This window comes from Oryctolagus cuniculus, chromosome 14 (genome assembly GCF_964237555.1).
Source record: "Oryctolagus cuniculus chromosome 14, mOryCun1.1, whole genome shotgun sequence".
NCBI classification, from domain to species: Eukaryota; Metazoa; Chordata; class Mammalia; order Lagomorpha; family Leporidae; genus Oryctolagus; species Oryctolagus cuniculus.
In genome coordinates this window covers 10,546,281-10,572,560 of record NC_091445.1, presented here as the reverse complement: position 1 = coordinate 10,572,560, position 26,280 = coordinate 10,546,281, and the positions used below count along the sequence as shown (strand labels likewise).

The 26,280-nt window shown below is 40.9% G+C and overlaps 1 long non-coding RNA gene across 1 annotated transcript in view; it reads left to right on the top strand.

Moving 5' to 3' along the window:
• LOC138845134 (uncharacterized) overlaps window positions 1–26,280 on the top strand; it is a 180,950-nt gene that overhangs the window by 65,496 nt on the left and 89,174 nt on the right. Inside the window, exon 2 of the long non-coding RNA XR_011381864.1 lies at window positions 5,552–5,647. This is a non-coding gene — a long non-coding RNA (uncharacterized lncRNA). The remainder of the gene's footprint in view (window positions 1–5,551; window positions 5,648–26,280) is intronic.

Here is a 26,280-nt window from a genome sequence, read left to right as displayed (position 1 = left end):
GCTTGCATGAGAGACCTGGAGGAAGCTCCTGGCTCCTTGCTTCAGCCTGGCCCTGTGGGGAGCAATCCGGACTAGACTGAGTTACTGGAATTAAGACTTATTCTGTGCATCTGCTCTCCCACTGTGGGGAGCAACTCGGACTATATTGTTACTGGAATTAAGACTTATTCTGTGCATCTGCTCTCCCACAATATGGCGCTGGGAGAGAAGTAAACAGCTTCTACCCAGCTGCCTCTCACCAACTTGACAAGCTGCAGGAGCTGCTCCTGATTGGAGGAGAGCGGCGTGCTCGGCGTGTGGGCAGCCGAGTTAGGATTGGCGGAGGAGGACTATAAAGGAGGAGAGAGACGGCATGCACCAGGAACATCTATGGGGAACATCTAAGGGGAACACCCGTGCAGCCCCCGAGAAGAGCCGGCCGGCGGTGTGCCGCTCCCCTGCGGAAGTGGGGAATGTGGCCAGGGGGAACTGCCCTTCCACGGAGGTGGAAGGGATAGTAGCCAACCCGGGAAGAACCAGCAGCAAACCCGGGGAGGGCCGAGCAGACGAAAGAACAGCGCAGGGTCCTGTGTCGTTCCTCCACGAAGAGGGGGAGCGACATAATGGTGCCGTGACTCGGATATGAAGCCTAGGCAGGACTTAGTGTTGCTCCTCCACGAAGAGGGGGAGCGACATAATGGTGCCGTGACTCGGATAGGAAACCTGACTCAGATAGGAAACTTAGGAGGGAAGAAACGGGAAGAAGCAGGAAAATACCGGAGAGAGAGACTAGCAAAGAGCCTAGGTGCCGGAAGAAGCTATTGAAAGCCTAGGCATAAACTCGGATATGGACTGTGGGAAAAAAGTTAGGATTGAAAGCGAAAGTGAAAGCTTTCATAGACTCGGATGCGGACTATGGCGGGGAAGCTAGGAGATTGAAGGCGAAAGTGAAACCTGGAGGAGGCTTGGACTCGGATACAGACTGTGGGGAGTAGCCAGGAGAAATGAGAGGAATATTGTTGGAAGAAAACTTAAGGAAACATACCGGGTAGAGAAAAATGTTAGGGAGGATGAAGCCGCGAGTGCAGGCCAAGCCATCTTGGAATTCTTCAAGTCACCCCGGGGAGCAAGAGGCGAAGATCTGGAACCAGAGGCAGAGACGTGGGCCGCCAGAATTCGCCAGGTTAGTCCGGGGAACTTGGACTGAATGCCGGTGGTGGCGGAAACATTCGCGGAAGCCGCCGCGTGCAGAGAGAGCACGGGGCGTTGGCGCGAGGCCGTGGTGCGGGCGCGAAGTGCGTGGAGACCGCGGAGCTTGCGCGCAGAGCCGGGAACCCGCCGGCGGGGCGAGGCACCGGGAAGCCGCGCAGAGCCGTGAAGCCGCCGCGGGGCGGGCGCCGGCGGGGCGAGGCGCCGGGAAGCCGCGCAGAGCCGTGAAGCTGCCGCGGGGCGAGGTGCCGAGAAGCAGCCTCGGGGCGAGCGCCGCCAGAAAGCCGCAGGGATAAGAGAAACAGAAGTTTAGAAGTAAAATGAGAGAAATAGGAATGCTGGAAGATAGAAGTAAAATGGGAGAAATAGGAATGCCCGGAGATAGAGAAATAGAGAAATAGAAAGGCCTCCCCTCAACATGCCAATGTGAGAGCTTGGATTCGGTCTGCCTGATTGAGGCGATGAGCACCTGGGCGGCTAGCAGCTTATGCGCCGCAGGTCACCGAAGACAGGCACGAATTAACATCAGTAAGGCTTCCCCACAATACAACCATTAGGAGGCTTGGATTCGGTCTGCCTAATTAAGGCGGTAAGCGCCAGCAAGCAGCTCGAGCAGAGTATGAGCTGCAGGTCACCGAAGATAGGCACGAACCAACACTAATAAGTCTCCCCCACAATACGGCAATGAGAAGGCTTGGATTCGGTTTGCCTGATAGGTTTTGTAAACACCTGCAGGCAGTTCTAGCAGAGCAGAGCATGCGCTGCAGGGCACCGAACACAGGCACGCATCAGCGCCTAAAAACCTCCTCACAACATGGCGAAGAGAGGACCCGGATTCGGTTTTCCTGATTGATAGGACTTGTAAGAGCCTGTGGCAACTCTAGCAAGTAGAGCAGAGTGTGTGCCGCGGGACACCGAAGACAGGCGCGTATCAACGCCAAAAATAAAAAGAAAGGGGGATCTGTGGGGAGCAATCCAGACTAGACTGAGTTACTGGAATTAAGACTTATTCTGTGCATCTGCTCTCCCACTGTGGGGAGCAACTCGGACTATATTGTTACTGGAATTAAGACTTATTCTGTGCATCTGCTCTCCCACAATATGGCGCTGGGAGAGGAGAAAACAGCTTCTACGCAGCTGCCTCCAGTTCAACCAATAAACTGTAGGACCTACTCCTGATTGGAGGAGAGCAGCGTACTCGGCGTGTGGGCAGCCGAGTTAGGATTGGCGGAGGAGGACTATAAAGGAGGAGAGAGACGGCATGCACCAGGAACATCTATGGGGAACATCTAAGGGGAACACCCGTGCAGCCCCCGAGAAGAGCCGGCCGGCGGTGTGCCGCTCCCCTGCGGAAGTGGGGAATGTGGCCAGGGGGAACTGCCCTTCCACGGAGGTGGAAGGGATAGTAGCCAACCCGGGAAGAACCAGCAGCAAACCCGGGGAGGGCCGAGCAGACGAAAGAACAGCGCAGGGTCCTGTGTCGTTCCTCCACGAAGAGGGGGAGCGACATGGCCCTACCATGGATACTGCGGCCATCTGGGGAGTGAACCAGAGGATGGAAGATTCTCTAAGATTTATATGTTTGAAAGTTCAAGTGAAATAACTATATTTGAAAGGCAGAGATTCTACCCATTTACTTACTACTCAAACCCAAATGCATGCAACAGCTGAGACTATGTCAGGTTGAAGCCAGGAGCTGGAAACTCGATCTAAATCTCCTATGTGGGTGGCAGGGACCCAAGTACTTTAACCATCAACTGTTGCTTCCCATGGTATGCATTAGCAGGAAGCTGGACTGAAAAACAGAGCTGGGAAGTGGAACTGGGGCATTCTGATACAGGATTTGGGCACCTCAGGTAGTGTCTTAACCACTGCGCCAAATGCCCACCCCACATTTTGAATGATCTTGTATTCCTATAGGATTTGCAGTGGTTGTACTTGCATCCCTCATGGTTCCCCCACATACAACATGAAAACTGATCTTTGCTTGCTGATCTTTCTCGCTTGACCATGTCCCTCACACACAGGGCTAGGCCTGGAGACTCTGATATATTCACCTGACTCCTATCAGAAGTCACATTCTTTCTAAGCTGGTGACACTATCCTTACTATTTCTCTAAATCAAGGTATCATCCGTTACAAGTTCAGATATTTTCAACATGTTCTTGATTTCTCCTATGTTCAATATAATCTTAATTGGGCTTAGATTGTTGTATAATGTACATTGTCATGCTTAAAAATACTTCAGCCTCAATTTTCATATGCTAGAGTTGATCATGTTATTTGAACAATAGGAACACAATGAGGACTTTGTCATATTCACTTGGTGAGAGCACTTCCTGGACACTCAAGACATGGAGTCTGTCTTCTCAATTATCACCATTGCAGACAGTTGTTAAGCCTCATTATTCCCTAATGAAACAAACATAAAACTTGATATTTGATGTTGACTCCTGTTGGTGATTTTTCTTTCTTTACCCATCATAACTGCCATTTCCTGCCCTTTACTTCTATGCTTTTGATCTACATCTGAACTTGGAAATTGCCAGAGTGGGCAAAAGAAACCCACTAAGTAAATGATTGTTAGTTCCTTACATCCCTATACAAGAATATAGCCCTGGGTGGGTCATGCTGTGTGTATCTAGATACTGGCCAAGTTTGTAAAACAAATCAATGTTTTTACTTAGATTTTTCTTACCTTAACATGGAGCAAGCAGATTTCCTTAGGTCTTGTTACACAGAAGTGTGCCTCTACGTCTTCCTGTGTTTCTCCTTGACTACAGAAAGATGAATTTCCAGATTGATCAGATTAAGTATTCTCTGCCCTTCTTCAGTCACTGAGCCACAGCACACAACATGGAGTTATTCAATACAGCAAAGTGTTTCTACTATCTCCTTTCTTTACAACCCTGTCAGTGTATGCATTTCCAGGAACATGTATTGGTTACTTTTTTTTAATGAACACACAAGGTAGAAATGAATTCTTTGCATTCTTAATGTTCAGCCTATCCCTGCATAGTAGCACAAACTGCATTTTCTCAAGGATTTATCTATATTCTGCAAATAAGGATAAGGGTATTTGGTAGATGTGGAGTTTGACTCCCAGCAAGTTGAAATACAGTCTGAGGTCAAACATGCAGCTCCCTGTCCAACTTTGTTCAGATCCTTGACCTTCTGTCTTTTGCTGTAACACTCTATAGAATTTGTTTAAATCTCAGAGGGAAGAAAGAGTTGTCATCATCACTTGATAATGGATTGGTGCCTTTTATTCATCTTGATATATTATAACTCTTGTCTTCCAATGCTAAGAAAGAGACTACCAAGGGAAGAAATTAAGTCATTTGAGATACCGTACACAAACAAGAAAGGCAGACTGCTTTAAACTGATCGATTCTAATAGTTGTGAGCTTTCCAATAGACCACATGAGTAAACATGGGACTCTTCAAACTGGTTGGCTCTTAGAAAATATCACCCATTGAAATTATCTGGACCGGCACCGTGGCTCACTAGGCTAATCCTCCACCTGCAGCGCCAGCACCCTGGGTTCTAGTCCTGGTTGCGGCACCAGATTCTGTCCTGGTTGCTCCTCTTCCAGTCCAGCCCTCTGGTGTGGCCCGGGAAGGCAGTGGAGGATGGCCCAAGTGCTTGGGCCCTGCAGCTGCATATTGACCAGGAGGAAGTACCTGGCTCCTGGCTTCAGATCAGCGCAGCATGCCAGCTGTAGCAGCCATTTTGGGGGGTGAACCAATGGAAGGAAGACCTTTCTCTTAGCCTCTCTCTCTCTCTCGCTGTCCAACTCTGCCTGTCAAAATTATCTGTATCTGCTAATTGTGTTCTTAAGTGTTTTCTATTTTGTATTCTTTCTTATGTAATGTATAATGTCTTTAATGATAGTAGTACCATTTCAACTACATATCATGTTTACGTGGGAGAAAATATTACCAGGACTGATCTGGCAGAAGCAGCAGCAGATGCATAAGGAAAAGATCAGGGGTAGGAAAGTCAGAAGTTTGGAAAGCAGGCCTTTGTTTCTGTTTTTAAATTTTATTTTTTTGGTACAGATTGGTTTGAAAGGCAGAGAGATCTTCTACCTGCTGGTTCACTCCAGATGGCTAGAGCTGAGCCAATCTGGAGCCAGGAGCCAATAGCTTCCTCCAGGTCTTCCATGGGGATACAGGGACTCAAGCACTTGGGCCATCTTTCCCAGGTGCATTAGCAGGGAGCTGGATGAGAAGCAAGCAGCCGGGACTTGAACTGGCGCCAATATGGGATGCTGGAACTGCAAGCTGCAGCTTTATCTGCTGTCCACAGCACCATCCCCCATTCTGCATTTTTACAGGGTATTTTTTTCTCTATCTGCAGGACACTCCCTAGGACCTTCCAGGATAACCTCAGGAGGAAGCTGGCACCACGTGCAGTTTACCAAGCCAGACCACATTAAACGTGTTCTTGTCCCAGGTAAGGACTGACAGTAGTAAACCCATAGGTGGAAGGGAAATAGCACCAGATATTCTGTGTAGTGGGAGATTGCCAAGTTAGATTCTTCTCACTTCCTGTTAGCACTTTGTGGTTTTGACTTTCGCTTTGTCTTCACTCCACTGAGAATTACTGCCAGAGTTGGTCAATATTTATGATGAAAGTAAGTCCTAGTTCTGGGATGTGCTAGGGACAGTAAACAATTGAGACTTATAGTCATACTGGGAAAAGATGGAGAGTATACAGCTACTGAGATCGGGCACAATTTTAAAAATCTACCAAACACTGGATTGCATATAGCACATAATTCAATTAGGATTCAATTATGTGATCATAATTCAATTAGGATTGAATTATGTGATCCATTTGTATGGAGTTAGTACTACATTTATTGAGGACTTAAAGTAGCGATGATGAGTATAGAAATAACTTCTCATCCATGGCCTTAAATATATCACTGTATAATTCTACTTAGTTTCAAAAACTGGTCCAAAAAGCCAAACAATAGTGTTGTGAAAGCAAATGACCTTGCAAGGTACAAAAAGCTTTAATATTGTAGCCAGATACTTTAACAACAAATTTCATTATATTTAAATGTACTAACTTTCATAATACACCATATTTTGGATCAGCAAGAATTTTACTTTGGCTATGTCTTCAAGCAAAATGAAGAAAATAGCATAATTATGTTGATACTAAATCCTTAGTCCAGCATTTCACCCCTGTTTATGTTGACTTTGCGGACAGGGCTTCACAAATACTATGTACCCCTCTAAGATAAACGTGGGAATTTACCACGTGGTTATACTTGTGCTGCTTGTGCTACTCTTCAGCAGGGGCATGATAGTCTATCAATGAAAATCAGGAGATCAGAGACTCAAGGAATGGAAGGGCATGCTCATTGCTAAACACTTGGTGAGAACAGTCATATTCCAAATGAAAGAAGAAACTAATCAACCTCAAATCACTTATTTCCAGAAATGCATCTTCCTTTAGAATCTAACTAACTATTGGAGGAGAAAATTTCCGTTCTCCCGTAGTTGCATTGACAGACTTAAGTGGCTGAGAGGCCTCCATAGCTCACTCCTGGACAGTGACATTCATGGTCTAAACAGTTGAACCTCATGTTTTAAATGTTAAAAACCGCATCTTAATAGCTGGGATAGGTCAAAGTTTCAATGGCAGACTTCATTGTGACAATTGCCTCCATTGTATTAAAGTAGGAAAGATATTAAATAGGGACAAAAGTCATTTTTCTCCTTAGTTGTTAGATATTTGAACTGCTATTGAATTTGACATGATCTGTAATATTAAAAGATTGGGGCAGAAGACAGAAATAGAAAATGAAACTACAAAATGGGGTTCAGCTGTAAAACGGAACATGTAAGCATGACACATATAAAAGCCAAGATTCTTGGATTTAAAAGTCAATGAAGTTAGAGGTGGATTTACAGCATACTGGCACAGCCAAAATATAGGATTTGGGTATTGGATCTGCAAAATGGAAAAAAAACTGGTATCTGTGAGAACTTAAATTTCAAACTCTGTACTGAAGAGATGACCTAGCAATTTTGTCAGACTTGTCTGAAAGCTGTTAAGTGTCCAAAATCTGTTTCACACTCTTTTGTGTAACTCTTTAAGCCGACACTCGTGGTGCAATGTCGCTCCTGTGAGAAAGCGATGCTTTCTCTCTGGTACACGCGCTTTAAAAGCTGCACATAAAATGTGTGAGCATGAGACCGTGCCCACCAAGCAAGCCAGTGGGCTGTGAATGCTGAGCACTTAAAAATCTGTAGGCCAATGCTATGACAAACATGACAGGGATTTCTGGAAACTGATTGTAGAGTTGGCCGCTTCAGAACCATTATCCATGGATTTCTAGAATTTCCTTACAAGCGGGAATATCTTGTAACACCTGAGAAAAAGGAGATGGCAGCTTCCCCCGAGTAAATCCTGGTCTGCTTGCCTGGAGCACAGGTACCTAATGAACACCACTGCTCTCCCTGTTCAGTTTTGCTTCTCATCCGTCTCTTTCTAGTCGTGTACATTAGGAGGGAGGGAAGATAAGAGCGGATTGGTCAGGATGCCCATGAGGTACTTTGTGTTTGCTCTTTAAATCCAATGAAAATTGGGATCTAGGAGGGAACCCCCAAAAGCTTGAATAAAAAAGGAATTAAGTTTATGGGGCTGGAATATGTGGCGTAAGGCAAGCCTCTGTCTGAAGAGCCTGCTTCCAATATGAGAGCTGGTTTGAGTTCCGACTGCTAAACCTCCAATCCAGCTTCCCGCTGTTGTGGGTAGACGTCGCATCATCAATTAGGCTTCTGTTGCATTAATAAGATGTGTTGCCAAAAATCCACTCAACATGGATTAAAGACCTAAATCTATGACCTGACACCATCAAATTATTAGAACATTGGAGAAACCCCGCAAGATACTGGCACTGGCAAAGACTTCTTGGAAAATACCCGGAGGCACAGGCAGTCAAAGCCAAAATTAACTACTGGGATTGTATCAAATTGAAGTTTCTGTACTGCAAAAGTCAGGAGAGTGAAGAGGAAACCGGCAGAATGGGAAAAAATATTTGCAAACTATGCAACTGAAAAGGGTTAATAACCAGAATCTACAAAGAGATCAAGAAACTCCACAACATCAAAACAAACAAGCCACTTAAGAGATGGGCCAAGGACCTCAACAGACATTTTTCAAAAGAGGAAATCCAAATGGCCAACAGACACATGAAAAAAAAAATGTTCAAGATCACTAGCAATCAGGGAAATGCAAATCAAAACCACAATGAGGTTTCACCTCACCCCGGTTAGAATGGCTCACATTCAGAAATCTACCAACAACAGATGCTGGCGAGGATGTGGGGAAAAAGGGACACTAACCCACTGTTGGTGGGAATGCAAACTGGTTAAACCACTATGGAAGTCTGGAGATTCCTCAGAAACCTGAAGATAACCCTACCATTCAACCCAGCCATCCCACTCCTTGGAATTTACCCAAAGGAATTTAAATTGGCAAATAAGAGCTGCCTGCACCTTAATGTTTATTGCAGCTCAATTCACAATAGCTAAGACCTGGAACCAACCCAAATGCCCATCAACAGTAGACTGGATAAAGAAATTATGGGACAAGTACTCTATAGAATACTCTACAGCAGTAAGCAATGAAATCCAGTCATTTGCAACAAAATGGGGGAATCTGGAAAACATCATGCTTCAATGCATGTTTTTCTTACAGGTTTCCTTACAGTTGTCTTGTTCCTTAGTTTAATGCAATCACACCTGGTGTGGAAGTCCTCAATTGTGTATTTCTTCCAATAACTTCTCATGGCTGAAAACAAGCATCTCCTTTACATTCAAAAATCACCTCTGGCATCTCTGGTTTAGTCTCCCTACCCAGTATTAAACTCCTCAGTTATCATTATTCCTGGTGTGTACCTAAGTAGTGAGTCTGAGGATTCTTAGTCTTGTATAGAAAGTGAAAATATATCACTGTTTTCATACTGGGAATAATTAGAAGCTGAAGAAATATACTCATCTAACCAAGATCTAACCAGTGTCTATTCCATGCCAGAAACCATTAAGACACTGGAGAAAGTAGCATGAATGAAACCAAAGTCTCTGCCACCACACAAATGACATTCCATTGCAGAAGAGATGGATAACAAAGTCCATGAAATAATCGGTTAAGTGTTGCAAAGAGGGCTTGGAGGAAGGCAGAGTTAGTTATGAAGAGGATCAGGGTGGACCTTGCTAAAAGGGCTGCATTTGAATAGATTACCAAATGAGGTGAACAGGGAAGTCATCCCAATATCTTGGAAGACCCTGGAAAGACCAAGGAAAAAGCAGGTGTATGTGTGTGTTGGGGGGGGGGGTGTCCAGTGGTGGAAAGAACCAGTGGGGCTAGAATCCAGTGCTGAAAGAAGTCATCACTGTTCCAGAAACGAAGCAGTGATTGTTGGAGATGCAGAACTTGTGGAGACAAGCAGTTGAGTACCTCATAGGCCATTCCAGAATGTTCATCTCTGATGCCACTGGAATAGAATCTGAGACAACTACTTTTGACAGTGATGGCTGTGAGAAGTACTTCTGTTGAAGCTATAATTCAATTATTTCTGCAACTTAAGTTTAGCTGCACAGGTTATATAGCATACAAACATTGTTTCAGAAGTAGATTCCATTATGGTAACTCTGTCAGGCTGCAAACAACTACTTTGGATTCTAGAAACCAAAAGTTGAGTAAAATAGTTCCACTCAACCCACAGCATTTGCCTTGTGATTTAGAAATTGGACAAGAAGCAGGATGGATTACTATCTAGTTGAGATGCTATGAACATTAAAGATTCAACTAGTAATCAGGCACAATGAGAAATTTCAACTAATTGCTGGACTGCATAAATTCCTGTAAGAATTTTTCAAAACAAGTAAGTGGGAAATTTTGTTTTCATCTGTATGTTTTTAGTCTTCATTATGAGCAGTCATTTATTGCTCACAAAATTAAAACTGAATAAACTTAGCTATACTAATAGTACTAGGGCTATTAACGGTGTAATATAGTGACATCTTATACCTACCAGAGTCATGTGGTGCTTAATGATGGGGAAACATTCTGAGAAATGGGTTGCTGGGCAGTTCTGTCGTTACACAACATCAGACCTTCACAAACCTAAAGTGTAGGTCAGTCTCTTGACGTGGCCCCTTGATGCAATCAAGAGACTCGGCAGGAGATGTGTGAGGTTATTGCCAATACTACATTGTGACACTACTGTTCTATAATAAGCAACTTTTTATAGGTAGGTGTCCACTTTAAAATGATGAAAAGGTATAATCAAATGCAGAAACCAACAGAACTCGTTATCAAGTGTTATGTACTGCATGTAACTATGTATGCTATACCCATACCGCCAGCAGTGCAATAGGCTTATTGACACATCACAAACACATGAGTGAGTAATAAAGAACCTGCTGTGGCATTAAGATGGTTGTACCATCATTAGCTGACAGAAATTTCTGCTCCAATACAATTGTGTGAGTGGCCACTATGGTATGTGCCCCCCACAGTTGACCACAATGTCATTACATGGATTACATGGCACACAAATGTGGTAGTAATATCTATTTAAAGTAGTAGGAAAAAAAGCAAGCTTAAACTCAGAGGTCAAGAAATTGTTGCTGTGTATCTGAACCAGAGTTGGTCTCAAATCCAGTCTTACATACTCTCAAGTCCATGCACTATGGAACACCACGTCTGTGTTAAGAAGTTAACACTGGTAAGCTTGCAGATCAACCTGCAAAGCCGCCATGATGGGGAGGCACTTAATGCTACAATGACAACATGTGGCTTGCATGGGTGATGCGTAGTAGGAACCAGTAAAATACTAGTTCCTTCACCACTTTGCCTCATAATTACTAGAAACACTTCTCATTTTAAAAACAGCAATGGAATACTGTGCCTGGGGTCTGTTGAAAGAAGACACTCTGTTTTTTGTAAATGTATTTACAACATTGGGCATCATTTTGGAGGGAAATGTACCCCCCTGTTGATGCTTGCTGTAATTCTTGCTACAACAATGGTACAGGTTGTACATTTCAGTTGGTAATTTTAGAATACAAACATATCAATCAAGACTTGTACCTATAATTTTGAAAGACCTAGTGTGCTATAGTGTCACCAAGGAATGTGTTTTCCAATGAAATGAAACACAGCTCTACATTAAATGCTGCTGAATACGTCGCTGTATTCCATCTGGTGCTCCAACTCCTTGCTAGACTGGACTCCGACATGTATGAATTTGACAGTTCTCAACTCTTGGAATCTTAACCCAAATTCCAAAGTCTTTTTTTTTTTTTTTTTAGTAAATCTAAGACTATTTTTCTTAATGTTTCTTCTCTGCTTCCATCCCCCAATAACTTTGAGTCACAGCAGGTCAGATAATGTTTTTCTCCTATACCCTATTAAAATACAGGAAGGTGCATAAATTATACCTGTGTCTGATACTGTCCTTGGAATCCATGTCATGGGATTAATTCATATTGAGATCTCTCTGACTACTCCAGTAGAACTAAATAGTCTTGGAATATATCCAAGTCTTTCTTGTATCAAATTTTGTGGTAGAGAACCTGATGTTGTGGCTATAGACAATACTGAATACATTTCTGGCCCCAGTAAAATAGCAACTTTAAATGTTAATTTGTTGCCTTACGACACTGCCACTTTTAGAGAGATTTCAAATATACTATCTCATTCTTCACAGCAGCCCTGTGTGATAGGGAGACTAGAAATTCCTGACATCTTACTCATGAGGACACAAAGATTCTAAAATAGTAAGCAACCTGTATGAGTCTGGACACCTAGAAGGACTTGAAGTTGACTCAAGTTGAAAATTTCTAATTCTTACTCGAGAGCTCTTACTACACATTAAGTCCAAGTGAGAAAGCTGAAGTGTGGTCACTTATACAGTCTTGGGTAAAATTGTAAGTAAAATGTTTTCTTGGGGGCCAAAAATACAAAGGAATCTAGAATTTTATTTTTTACTTTGCAATAGTTTTTTCTGCAACCATCCAAAGTTCCATTCTGCTGAACACATTTTGTAACTTATCTGGATGAATATTTTTTCAGAACTACCAAAAGTCGTAAATGTACATATAGATATACTCTAAAGAAATTTGCATGAAAGATACTAAATAATATAAAATTTATTTTAAAGACATGGTACTGACACAAGATTCGTGTGGAACAGTTCAAGAGCAGTCTCGAATGCATTAAAGAATTTTAATGTGCTCCAAAGGAAGTAGTTGAAATTTTTTAATTTAAACATGAGGTTAAAATTATCCATAGTTTTTTATCCACCTCATGACCATTAGTGAAACGTATTCCACATGAGGTAAAATTCAATTAAAATATATAGGCAAGTGTCTGCCATCTTGAGACTGCCGAGTATTGTTGTCCAAATTGTTCACCACACCACCCAATGACATATCTTCCTGAGTGAGCCAATGTTAATACCTTGGAACTGATTTTTTGGTTGGGAAAGAGTGGTGGTGCTTTGCATGTATGTTTTTTTTTTTCATAAAGCAATACAAAAATCCCATAAAATGAGATTAAAGTGGCAAGTATTGTGACACAGTGGCTTTAAGCTACTGCTTGTGACACCTGCACCCCTTATAGAGTGCCTGGGATTGAGTTATGCCTCGGTTTCTAGTCTACAGCTTCTGAAGTGCATTGGGCAGAAAGCTAGTCCCTACAACCCTTATGGGAGACCCAGGCTCCTGGCTTTGATCTGGCTCAACTCTGAGGATTTGGGGAATTAACCAGTAGATGGATGATTCTTTCTTGCCCTCTCTCTCTCTCTTCCCTGTGTCTCTGCCTTTCAAATGTTTTGAAACATTGAGGTATTTTACCTTATAAATACATTTGAATACTATACATCAAATGTCATAAGATAGAAACTAGCAAAAACATTTACAACACAGAAGATAATCTCATGGGATTAGTATATGAATATGTTCACATACATAATAAAACCAAAGTTCACCGAAAAAACCCAACAATACCATTCATTATAAGTTAGGTTAATGCTAAAAGGTATACAAAAAATCAAATGTAAAAGGGCTCAAATATAATATAAACATTTGAAAACTTGATTGGGGCTACTTTAATAATCTGGTGTTTAGGACTTCTTTCCTAAATATTTTTTAAGCACCTAAAATCTCGAGTTTCTAAACTAATTACATTGAAATAGTTACATAATTTAAAGTTACTTGTGAAAGGTTTATTAAAAACAAATATAGCTACAGATTGACTATCATATTCTCAATCTTGAGTATGAATTAAATCTCAAATGTTATAAAAAATTGTCAAAAGTACTGCTACTAGTAGTTTACATTTATAATAGAAGAACATGCTTAATTGCAAATAAGACATGAGTGAGAATGATTTCCCTATTGCAAGTTTAAGAGGTCCACAGACAATTTGGGAATTTTAGAGTTCTCTGAGCTTCTAGATAAGCTCAGAGGGGGCATAATCTTGTGTGGGATTCAGACACCAGGTGAAAGAGGCGCCAGGAAATGAGCCAGGGGCCAGCTGAAGGAGCCCCGCCCCATTCAGCATGGGATTTCCAGAGTCTACAGCGCTGTCCCCAGTCAGCCAGCCAAAGGTGGGGAAGAACATGGGAAGATGTGTGAGAAAATGTTATGGTCCGATCTTGGGAATGGTGGACATGTTGTCTGTCCATATTCTCTAACTAGCACTCAGTCATGCCAACACACCCATCTGCAAGGCAGGACGGGAAATATAAGGATGCTGGGGAAAGAGGAGTTAATCAAATATTTCTGGACTTTTGAGCCTATAAAGGCTCCAAGTATAGCCTACAGCTATGTCTACTACTGAAATATCTGGGGCACTGTATAGGCAGTGGTATGTACCATAGCACTTGTCGAAGTAACAATCTTGTTTTTGGTGGATACACTCAATGGGTAAATACCAGGGTGAGTAAGTTATTGTTGTGGAAATTGCACTTTAAAAGTTTTGAAGTGTAAACCATTACGATGAATTGAGTATTTGGAAATGTCCAGGCTTGTTAATCCATTCACTTAATTTCAGTGAGGAATTTCTTAGGATCATAGCATAAATTGAAGATGTATGTCCAAATTCTTTCTGTTTAAACAAAAGTGTGATATATAGTAGCTCAAAATTATCATTCACAATGAAATTGAAGTATATTCATATGATAGACTAGCCTAAGTTTCAATAAGTAATAACTGATATTTTGTACTTGCTAGACACTGGTTCTCCTGTAGACATTAAGTCCTCCATAATGACTCCATGAGACACTTTACCTCACTTAGAGTATGTGGAAACTAAAGGTTAGCAAGGCTGAGTGTTTTTCTGTGGGTATTTTTTCAGCTCTGACTCATCTCTGCTGGTTGTTAGCTAAAACCCATCCTCTTCTGTAACAACAGAACCCCAGTTTTGTATGGAACCAAGAGGTTTAAAAAAAAAAAAAAACAAACCTTATAGTCACAGCCAACCTCAAGACTAAACTATGAGCAATGCAATTTAGGCAGAGCTGGCTGTTACAAAGGGAGAAACTAGCAGGAGCCTGTTCAGCCCTTTATTTTTCACATTTGTGCTTTTCTTAGTCTGCAAAATGACCATTGAAAGGTCTTGACCTATTCCTGGGGGCATCAACAAAATTAGCAGTCACCTTCTCCCACTCATTGCAACATAACTAGTAACCCACTGCTCTCTGAGAGCAAAAGACTGAAACACATTCTACAGGTTTCTGCTACCCCTGTCTGGGACAGCTGATGAGACTCTACTTACCCTAGATGCATGGGCTCACTGAGAACAACAAAATAATCGGATGGTCTGCTGCTGCTACTTGAAAATGCTACAGTACAGCAGAAAAACACAGGCAAGAAGAGACAGACTCCTGAAACCGGTGAAAATAAAAAGCAAGAGTACATACAACTCAATTCACAAAAGCTAAGATATGGAATCAACCAAGATATCCATCAACTGATGACTAGATAAAGAAAATGGGGTGTATGTGTGTACATATGTATACACAAACACACACATATATATATACTTCAAAATACTACTCAGCCATTAAAAATGAAATCGTGTCTTTTGCAACAAAATGGATGCCATTGGAAACCATTACATTTAGTGAAATAAGCTAGTGCCCAAAACATTTTCTCTGACCAGTGGTAACTAATAGAATACAAGAAAGTATGAGTGACATTGACATTCCTGAGCTTTGATTATTGTTACAGACCTTGTCTACTATTTGAACAGTTTTTAACTATCTGTTGAATCCTTAGTGGAAGGTTAAGCTTATGATTATAAAATAAAGTATGTCACTGCAAAAATTAGAAGAAAAGATAAAAAGTGGGCACATGAGTGGCAGGGAAGAAGAAGGGAAATATCACTATGCTGCTAAATCTGCATATACAAAATAGCATGAAATTTGTTTACTATTGATAAATTTTTTAAAGGATGAAGGGGAGAGAGGAAAGTATCATATTCTGATGAAATTTATAAAATCTTTTTTCTATAAATTAAAGAAAATGTGATAATACACAACAGTAATGTGAATAAAAATCACATGATCATCTCAAGTGCAGAAAAAACATTTGACAAAATTTCAAGATAAACTTATGAAAGGAAGAGACTATTTGCAAGCCACATACCTGATAAAGGATCAATATTCTAAATATATAAAGAGCTTCTATAAATAGCCACAATATTACAATATTACACTTAAAAATGGAAAAATAGACGTAAAATAATCAAGAGTTAAAAGTGTGCTCAGTATCACTAATCGGCAAGAAAATGCAACTGCAATCCAAAATGAGATATTGATCATATTTTGGTGGCCAGTAAAAAAACCAAAAATGAACAAATCAGTGTTGGCAGAGAGGTAGATAAATTGTAAGTCTTGGGCACTGTTGGCTGGAATATAAAACAGTGCTGCCTCTACGGAAAACCATGGAGATTCCTCAAAAAATTAAAAATAGGAAACTTAAAAGTTCAATTTCTGGGTAAACATATCCAGAATAATCGGAAGCTGAATCTTAGCTATTTGCACACTCATGTTCACTGCAGCAATTATTCACAATAGCGCTAATGTCCACCAACAGATGCAAGAATAAATATATGCATACAACGAAATATTACTTAGTCTCAGTCCTTTCGAATGGGACATGAATGTAGTAAGTGTTATGCTAGGTGAAATAGTCCACACAAAAGGCAGACACTGTATGTTCCCAGTTATAGGAGGCAAACAAATTAGTGAAACTGATTGGAAGAGAAAGAATAATGGTGGTTTCCAGGGATAGGAGAAGGAAGAATTGGAGTTGGTATTCAAAGGGTATAAAGTTTCAGTTAAGCAACATGAAAACATCCCAGACATCTGTATAACACTGGGCTTATAGTTACTCTAAGATAGTTGTTCTAAAATAAACACGAATGTACCACCTGGAGCACAAACTAAAACTTCATAGTCTCACATGTGACCTTTTTCTCCCAACAACCCATTTTTTTTGTTACCTCCTTGATTTCATTTTCATTAGGATATTATTAGGTATGCTGTTTCATAAACAATGTCTCCATATTCTCTCAGTTTTAGAAACCATTATCTACATATTAGTTTTTTTTTTTTTTGACAGGCAGAATGGACAGAGAGAGAGAGAGAGAGAGAGACAGAGAGAAAGGTCTTCCTTTGCCGTTGGTTCACCCTCCAATGGTTGCTGCGGCCAGTGCACTGCGCTGATCCAAAGCCGGGAGCCAAGTGCTTCTCCTGGTCTCCCATGTGGGTGCAGGGCCCAAGCACTTGGGCCATCCTCCACTGCACTCCGGGCCACAGCAGAGAGCTGGCCTGGAAGAGGGGCAACCGGGACAGAATCCGGTGCCCCGACTGGGACTAGAACCCCGTGTGCCGGTGCCGCAAGGTGGAGGATTAGCCTATTGATCCGCGGCGCCGGCCTACATATTAGTTTTCAATTAACTCTTTCAGTTGCTTTAAGTTGAAACAGCTCAGTAGGTTCTAAAATAGAAATAAACTAATGTCACATTTGAAGTGATAGTTCAATTCAAGTAAATATTCATGAAAATATTGAGCAAATTCTTACAGCTTCATATTACAGAAAAACCTAAATGAAATGTCTCTTCAGATTTAACTAGTATAAAATTGACCTGAATCCCATCATTAAATCTGAGGTAGTAAAAGTCAAAAGGAACTTTAGACAATAAGCTAGTTATGGAAAGAATCCAGATGTCCATCAACTGATGACTGGAGAAAGAAACCATGGTGTATGTATATATAATGGAATGCTACTCAGTCATAAAAAATGAAATTCTGTCTCGTGCAACAAAATGGATGCAACTGGGAGCCATTATACTTAGTGAAATAAGCCAATTCCAAAAAGACAGATACCATATGTTTTCTCTGGTCTGCGGTAACAGAGTACCAAAAATACACTGTACAGGAGTGAAAATGCCATTTTGAAGTTTGATTGTTTACAGCCTTTGTCTCTACTGCTGAGGAACACTTTTTTTCTTGCTACTTGTTAAACTCTTTAGGGTTAATCTTATGATTATAAAGTAAACTGAAAGCAATTGTGGTAAAAATGTGAGAGGGAATAGAGGAAGGGTGGGGGCATGAGCAGCAGAGAGGGAAAGGTGGGAAGTATCACTATGTTCTAAAACTTTGATATACATGAAACTTATACCTGAAGAGCTTCAAAAAACAACAAATGGGATTTTTTAAATTCAGAATGTTTGAAGAATTACAAAATGGGCAGCATAGAGTTGGGTATTATAGATGGTGACAGGAGATTGAAAATAATGAAGATAATGGTCTCTGTCTAAAGAGATTATATTATGACAGAGGAGAGACAAATGTTACAAATAACAGATTCAAGATGAAGAGGCACAAGACAGGAAGCTGGAGAGGTGAGGGGCCAGATCTGTCACATGAGGGGGTTAAACCTTGTTCTCCAAGTCACTGAAAGGCATTGCCGGGTGATAAGAACGGGGAAGTTATGCAAAGCTGCACTTCCAAAAGCATCTGCTGAGGATTGATGAGGGGGTGGACAAGGCTGTTTGTAAAGGAAACACAAACTCCCAGAGTCGCCCAAAGAGAGGATGAAGGCCTAGTGTGACAACGGTGTGGCCAAACAATAGCTATATTGCAGTGCACAACTAATGTTAATCCCCAGCGCTGCCTGAGATAGTTCCTGAGCCAAGTCTAACTGGCTAAACACTATATATGCCAATCTCCTTTATTTCTCAGAACTCTCTCTATGGCAGGTGCTATTAAATTCCCGTCTTACAAATGAAGAAACGGTGACTCAGGATTGGAGACCGTTTCCCTGGCACACTGACCTGATTAACTAAAGTGGTCAGGACCTGACTACCTCTCGTGTTCTGGCTGCACTTTGAGCCAGTGTGTTGGAAAGCCTATGCTTAAAAGTGCACTTGGTTTCAAACGACAATGGCATCAAAGCTGAACAGGCAAGGGACGCTTTATCCAAGACTCCTGCAGTAGGAAAGAGGTTGAACCCAAGTTTTTTAAGACAAAAGGTGGAAGGGTCTTTTTTCAAACATATATATTTCACATGCACGCATGCACAAGGCGGGGCTTGGTGGAGGGAGAGGAGAGAGAGAGTTTCTATGCAGTGGTCTTGGGGCTGGGCAAAGCGGAATCTAGGTCTCATGGGTGTGGCAGGCACTCAGCTGCTTTCCCCAGGCAATCCAGCAGGGAGCTAGATTGGAAATGAAGCAGCTGCAACTGAAACCAGTGCTCCCCCAGATATGGGATGCCAGCAATGGGCTTAACCCACCACTCCAAGCCCTGAAGGGTCCGTTAAATGCCAGGTAAGCTAGTGAAAGACACTGGTAGATAGAGACGCATGGTTCCCAGGCTCTTTAGAAAAAACATTACTGAGTTGTAAATATCTCCCCAGCCTCTGGCTAGTTTTACATCTCAAAGAAAACTTTCTAGGGTAAGTGCTCTAAGAAAAGGGAGCTGGCGTTAGGAGATGCTGGTGTAAAGTTCAGTGAAGGTGAGGGGAAGGCTAAGGTAGTCTGGATCCCCAATGCTGAAGGATGGAATGCAGTAAAAATCAACATAACTAAGCCTTAGTTTTACTTACACGCTATTCTGATGGAATCAATTCTAAGTCACTGATATAGCCACGTGTAACTTGATATGTGTGAGTGTGTATTTTAAGTTCATAAACCACATATTGCACAATCTACCTCTTCAAAGTCAATTTTATATTTAACATTAAAAATACCATTTAGTAGATGACCCAGATGATTCAATAGCAGCATGGATTATAGTCAGTATCTCTTGAGTATTTTTCACGCACTGGATATTTCACCAATTTTTTTTGTCACACTCCTACAAGTCCTCCTAGGAGGTAGTATGATAACCTTCATTTCATAGACAAGGAAACAGGTCATACTTTGTAGTTTGAGCCATACGTAGGACTTGCTACATACTCGCCAGTCTGGGGATAAAACAGTGTGTTCAAAGACTAGCATTGCAAGATGACGACAGCGGGGCATTATAGCAAATGTAAGACCTTCTAAGCACAGGGCGCTGTGTGACTGCGCAAGGCGAACACCAGGAAGCCAGCTCTGCCTGCCCTTCAGGTTGTGCTGTAACCTTTAGGATAGACTGTCTCTCCAGTACCTTACTGAATAGTGAAGTTCCTGGGGGTGCCCAGAGTTCTTAAGTACTTATCAATGGACTTGAAATACTGTTTGGAGTGCCTGGAAGAAAGACCCTTTTTGATAGACAGGGTCTGGGTGTTTAATCCTCACAGCTTCTCCGTGCCATATGAGGACTTGAAACTCGTTACTGAGTTTTGGTCTGAAAATAGCCAATGCCCAGAACAAAGGAGGTTCTTAAAGCACAAAGGGGAACTCTTGATATGTGGAGCCACAGCACATAGGCTAGCATTTATTACATAAATATAAAATTCTGATAGCAGGTGCTACTTAAAACTGAATTTGGATGACAGTGCAATTCTCAGGTGACAAGGGACATTAGAAATATGAATAAATGATTGTTTGTCTTTCCCTTTAGTGAAAGGTGAAAGTAACAATAGTACTGAGGCTACTACAAGAAGGTAATGTGAGTACTGCACAAAGAAGAGCTGTTTCACAGTGAAGCACAGCTGAGATGAAGACATTTTCTAGAGGACAACTTTGCTGTTCCCAGGAGGTGAACACTGTCCAGTGACTGCTATTACTCTGACACATGACGGGGACCTGGGTAACATCTCATTGTCAACCACAGTGATGGGAAGGAGCAGGTTAAGATTCCATTACAAGGAAGATATTTCCATTAACGAAAACCTGTTTCACTTTTGGTAGAGTTGGAACCAAAATTAAGCTAAATGTACATACAGTGATTCCTATGTGAATAGAAAGATTACATATACAGGTTTTTTACTTTCATATCGGTAAGACCAGTGTACCTAAAAATGCTCATGAATTATTTTTAAACATACTTATTAAAAGATCTCTTGATCTTGCTCTTCCTTTATCTGCTATCTCACTCAGCAAAGGTACCAGGAACTCCATCCTGGTCTACCACAAGGTGGCAGTGGTCCAATGATAGCTTGAGCTGTCCTGCTGCCCTCCCAGGCACATGGGTAGGAAGTTGAGTTGGAAGCAGAGCAGCCAGTACTTCAACCAGATCTCTGATATGGGATGCCATTGTCAGAAGTAGTGGCTTAACGCCCTGTGTCACAATACCGACCCCTCATAACCAAAGATTTTTCACTGGGGTTAGACTAGGGGCTAGTACTACTGAGGAAACAAATTCATTGATACGTGGTATTTTTGTCATCTTTTAAAAAGTGACTAGTTTTTCTTTGTCAATGACATGTAAGCATATTTTTAATATAATTATTAACATTTATTTCTTCAAAAGCAACTCTTACATACTAAAAAATAACTTTATTGGGGTAAACTTGACTATAAAATAAAACACAGATTAGAAGTGTAGGATGTGAGTTTTGAAATATCCTTCTGTGAAAACATGGCTAAATCAAGATAGTGAACATATCTGTTAGCCTTCAGAAGTTACTGTTGGCTCTTTGGTCATTTCTTCTCGCTGAGCCTCCACTGCCTGTCTACCAGGCAACCACCAATCTCCCTTCTGTTATTCTGTATGACTTTGCATTCTTCTAGACTCTGTCAATGGGATTGTACAGCAGGTTTTCCTTACTCAGCATAATAACTAACTTAGCTTTGCAAAAATGTTTTAATTACATTAGTTAAAGGCTTTATGCTCCACTTAAATAGTTCAACAAATAATAAAGCAAAAAGACCATGGTTCAGCAAGACTATAGACAAGGAATATAAACAAGAATCAAATGGGAAGATGTTCAACTTCATCCTATAAATTTCAAAAACTCACATCATTAAAACTATAGTAGTACATAATTAGATGTTTTGTCAAACTTTAAAACCTATTTACAGCAAGACTGATAAAGGCATTTCCTTTATTTGTGACCCAAAATTTTAGAAAAAATAAAAGGGAGAACAGGCAGTAGTTGTCTTCCTGTGTCTGCTTATTTCCCTCAACATGATGTCCTGTAGAGGTAACAATTTTGATGCAAATAATAGAATTTCATCTTTTATAGATGGATAATATTCAATTGTACTTATCACATTTTCTTTATTAATCTGATAATGGACATTTTGGTTGATTCCATATTTTGTCCATGGTGAACAATGCTGCTATAAACATGCTAGTGCAGGTATCTTTGATACAATATATTTGTCTTTTGGGTATATATCTAGTAGTGGGATTTCAGCATCATTCTGAAATTCTTCCTCATTGTCACCTATATCAATAATTCATTCCTTTTTAATTCTGAAGAGTATTCTATTGTGAGCATGTACCACAATTTTCTTATGTGTTCACTGGTGGATGGACAATTTGTGCTATTTCCAATTTGGGGCTATTACAAAGAACTTTGCACAAATATTTGTATAGAACTCTTTGGACAACTGACTAGATAAAGAAGGGTGTGTGTGTGTACCCACATACTGTAGAATACTACTTAGTGGTGGTTAAAAAAAAAAACAAAAATGAAATCGTGTCCTGTGTACCACAATGGATGAAACTGGAAACCACTATACTTAGTGAAATAAGGCAGTCCTAAAAAGATAGTTATGTTTTCACTGATCTGCAGTAACTAAGAGTATATAAAATGTGTATCTGAGTACAAATAATATTTTAAGGACTCAATGACCACTTACAGTCCTTGTCTTGACTATTGAGGAACAAATTTGTTTTCTTCATGTTATTTGTTGAACTCTTTACTTGGTGTAGGGTTAATCTTATGAGTATAAAGTAAACTGAAAATAAGTTTTTGTAAAAATTGAAAGTGGGAATAAGAGAGGGAAGAAGGGTTACAGTGTGGGCAGGAAGGAGGATAAAGTGGGAAGTATTGCTGTATTCCTAAATCTGAACATATGAAATTTGTATACCTTAAATAAAACTTAAAACAAAACCAGAAGGTCTTTGGATAGATATATTTAATTCTCAGGGAAATATGTAGAGATGGAAAGATTGGATCACTTGATGTATACTTAAACATTTTTAAAACTACCAAACTACTCAAGCGTTTGAATAAATTTTTCTTATTAATACATAGAGAATAAGTTCCACACATTTTGTAAGTACAGTTCCAAGAAGATAACTTTTTTAACCAGCAGTGTATGAGTTTCAATTTCTCTCAACATTTATCATAAATAGTCCATATCTCTTATGCTATCTTTTTTTTTTTAAACTTTTTATTTTATTTTTTTTTTTTATTTTTGACAGGCAGAGTGGACAGTGAGAGAGAGAGACAGAGAGAAAGGTCTTCCTTTGCCGTTGGTTCACCCTCCAATGGCCGCCGCGGCCGGCGCTCTGCGGCTGGCGCACAGCGCTGATCCGATGGCAGGAGCCAGGAGCCAGGTGCTTTTCCTGGTCTCCCATGGGGTGCAGGGCCCAAGCACCTGGGCCATCCTCCACTGCACTCCCTGGCCACAGCAGAGGGCTGGCCTGGAAGAGGGGCAACCGGGACAGAATCCGGCGCCCCGACCGGGACTAGAACCCGGTGTGCCGGCGCCGCTAGGCGGAGGATTAGCCTAGTGAGCCGCGGCGCCGGCCTCTTATGCTATCTTTATACAGATGTATCTCAGTGTTCATAGCAGATACTAATTTTTATTGGAGATATAAAGCATAGCTCACTTGAAGACATGGGAAGGCAGAGGTATGGGCTAACATTTCAAAGGCATCTTTAAAAATTGGACAGCTTTCTGTGATCGTTCTTGTTATCAGTAGCCATAATAAAAGTGATTCAAAAATGTAACTTTATTACATAATGCTATAAACAGATATTACTTATAAATATACAAGTTACAAATAAGTCTGAGAATGTTTTCGTTCAGCATTCATCAATTTCTCAGGAAATAGGAATATAACTCGGGTGGTTCTAACACATCAGCTGAGTGAGTGTCCCCGTGTCATGGGCCCTTTTGCTTAGTTTAGGGTAGCATTTTTCCCTCTTAACTATATTTGTATAGGACTTGAAGCGATCCTGAGCACACTGCATCACTAGACCGATCAATAATTTTAATTCAGCTACCATCAGAGTAGAGTGTGTGTTTGTCAAGATATAATATAGGTATCAGCTCTCAAAGCTTGCAGGTAATGAGGATAGCACTCCTCAGGGTCAGAAACTATATCTAGTCTATTTGGCTCTTACTGACCTGAGAAACATGAATTGACTCAGAAATGTATTCCTGGGGGTGCTATTCAAAACCCAACTCCAGTGCAGCCCTTAGAGCTATGAAAGGCGCCTGAAGATAGAGACCCTCTGAATGGCACAGAGAAGGACTTGGAGACCCTCATCTTCTGTTAGAAACAATAGATCCCAGATTCCCTTTTTATAACTGAAATTGCATGATAAAACCCCATTTCTCATCACTTAACTTTGTTATTATAGAACATAATCATAGATCCATATAATCTTACAACTGGAAGATAATTAATATATGCTGAAAAATTTCATTTTGCTTGAGAGTATTTGCTATATAGAAAGTCCTTACTACTAATGAGAGAAGGGTATAGAAAATTGTCAAAGAATTTGTCCCAGGCAATGCTATCTTGTGAATGGTGGTAATAGCCATATCCTAATTGAGTGCTAGCTCCAAAACATGAGTTAAGTGTTGTCCCCAGCGAACCTGGTAGCTTTGCTTAGATTAAGCAAGTCGGGATGTAGCTACAGTTGTTCCAGTGACTCCCTAACTATCTACCTGTCTTAATGGCTAATTTCACACCAACTCTTGCTTTGATCTATCGCAAATCAACTTCATTCCAGATATATGGTGCCAGTAAAATCAACAAATGCCATTAAATCCTAGTCTGGTTGATGATGCAAAGACTGGGAAAACTCTAGCAAACCAAAAAGGAAATATGTACATGTGCAGACGTCTATCTGGTGAATAGTGTCTGCGTGTGAAATATCCAAATCCTCACTGCATGCCTACTGTCAGAATCTATTGGCAATGTGATTACTGAGCCTCTGCATTTGGGAAGCTTCACTCTTTTTCTCTAGTATTTTTAAAAATATCTTACTCCTACCTTTCAAGCAATCTACAAAGCTGTCAATTTTCTGATATGCACTTCTTTTTCCAAACGTCTACATTACTGATGGAACTTGATAATTCAAATAAAATATAGCTAGCATACTACTCTAAGAGTACTTTCAACTTAACCAATCTGGTTTATGAATTTTTAAGCCATCAATTTGTTTTTCTTACTACAATTAAAATTGCCAGTTGCCAGAGGACAAACTGAAAATCAGAAAAACAAACATGTAATACTTGTGACATAGAATTCAGATCATTTATACTGTTCACAAAATAACCACAAAACTACCATTGTTATAATTGGCTCATCAAGAGCTAGGGAGATTAAAAGAATTACTAGGGAACTGGCATTATGGCACAGCAGAGTAAACCTCCACTTGTGACACTGGCATCTCACATCAGAGTCAGTTTGAATCCCACTACTTAGCTTCCAACCTGCCTCCAGATAGTTGTGCCTAGGAAGGTAGCAGAGGATGGCCCAAGTGCCTGGACTGCTCTCAGCCCTGTGGATAAGCAGGATTGAGTTCATAGCTCCTGATTTAAACCTGGCCCAACCCTAACTGTTGTGGCCATCTGGGGAGTGAACCAGCAGATAGAAGATCTCGTTCATCTCTTGCTCTCTGCTTTGTCACCCTGCCTTTCAAATAAGTCTTTGAAAATTAGAGAATTATTAGCTCATGATAGCAAGAGTTGTTTGCAGAAGATGCTATGTTTCCCTCTATCCTCTGACAGGCAGTTGAAAGGCCACTTTTTTTCTGTATCTTTCTGTACTTTTCAGAATAAAATGAGAATATTTCATTCAATACCTCACTGTTGGTGTGTTACACTAGGGCTTCATCTGTTCTGTGTGTTGACCCTGAACTAAACTGACGACCATATCCACATCAGCAAGTCCTCTCAGTTCTTATTGCCAAGTATTCTCTGAATTGGAACTCTTTGCTTTCTTCATCCCTAACCCTCTATCCATTGTATATTATTTCTCTCCTAGACTATGTTTGTTGTCTCTTAACTGATCTCCCAGATTGCATTCAAGATCCCAAAAGAACAACTTAATAGGAAACCTGAGAACGCACTACCTTGATTAAACTTCCTGGTAGCTTACAATACCCATGGACTTAAAATACAATTCTTGCTTTTATCTCCTTAGTCCTGCACCATCAGTTCTCTGCCTCCTCCCGGGTGCTCGTCTCCTTCCACTTTGCCCACTGACTGCACTCCAGCCACACTGGCCTTCAGTTTCTGAACCAAAGTCGGCCTACTTCTAATTCAGGCCCTGAACTCCATGGTGCCAGATCTCTACATTCTCCCCACTGAGAATTCCTCATTCTTGTTCCTCCCATTGCGCATTAGTTGCTCTCTAGAACTTCCCAATTGTCTAGAATTATGCTGTGCATCTGTGTACTTGGTCATAGTCAGTCTTCCCAGCTGCAACA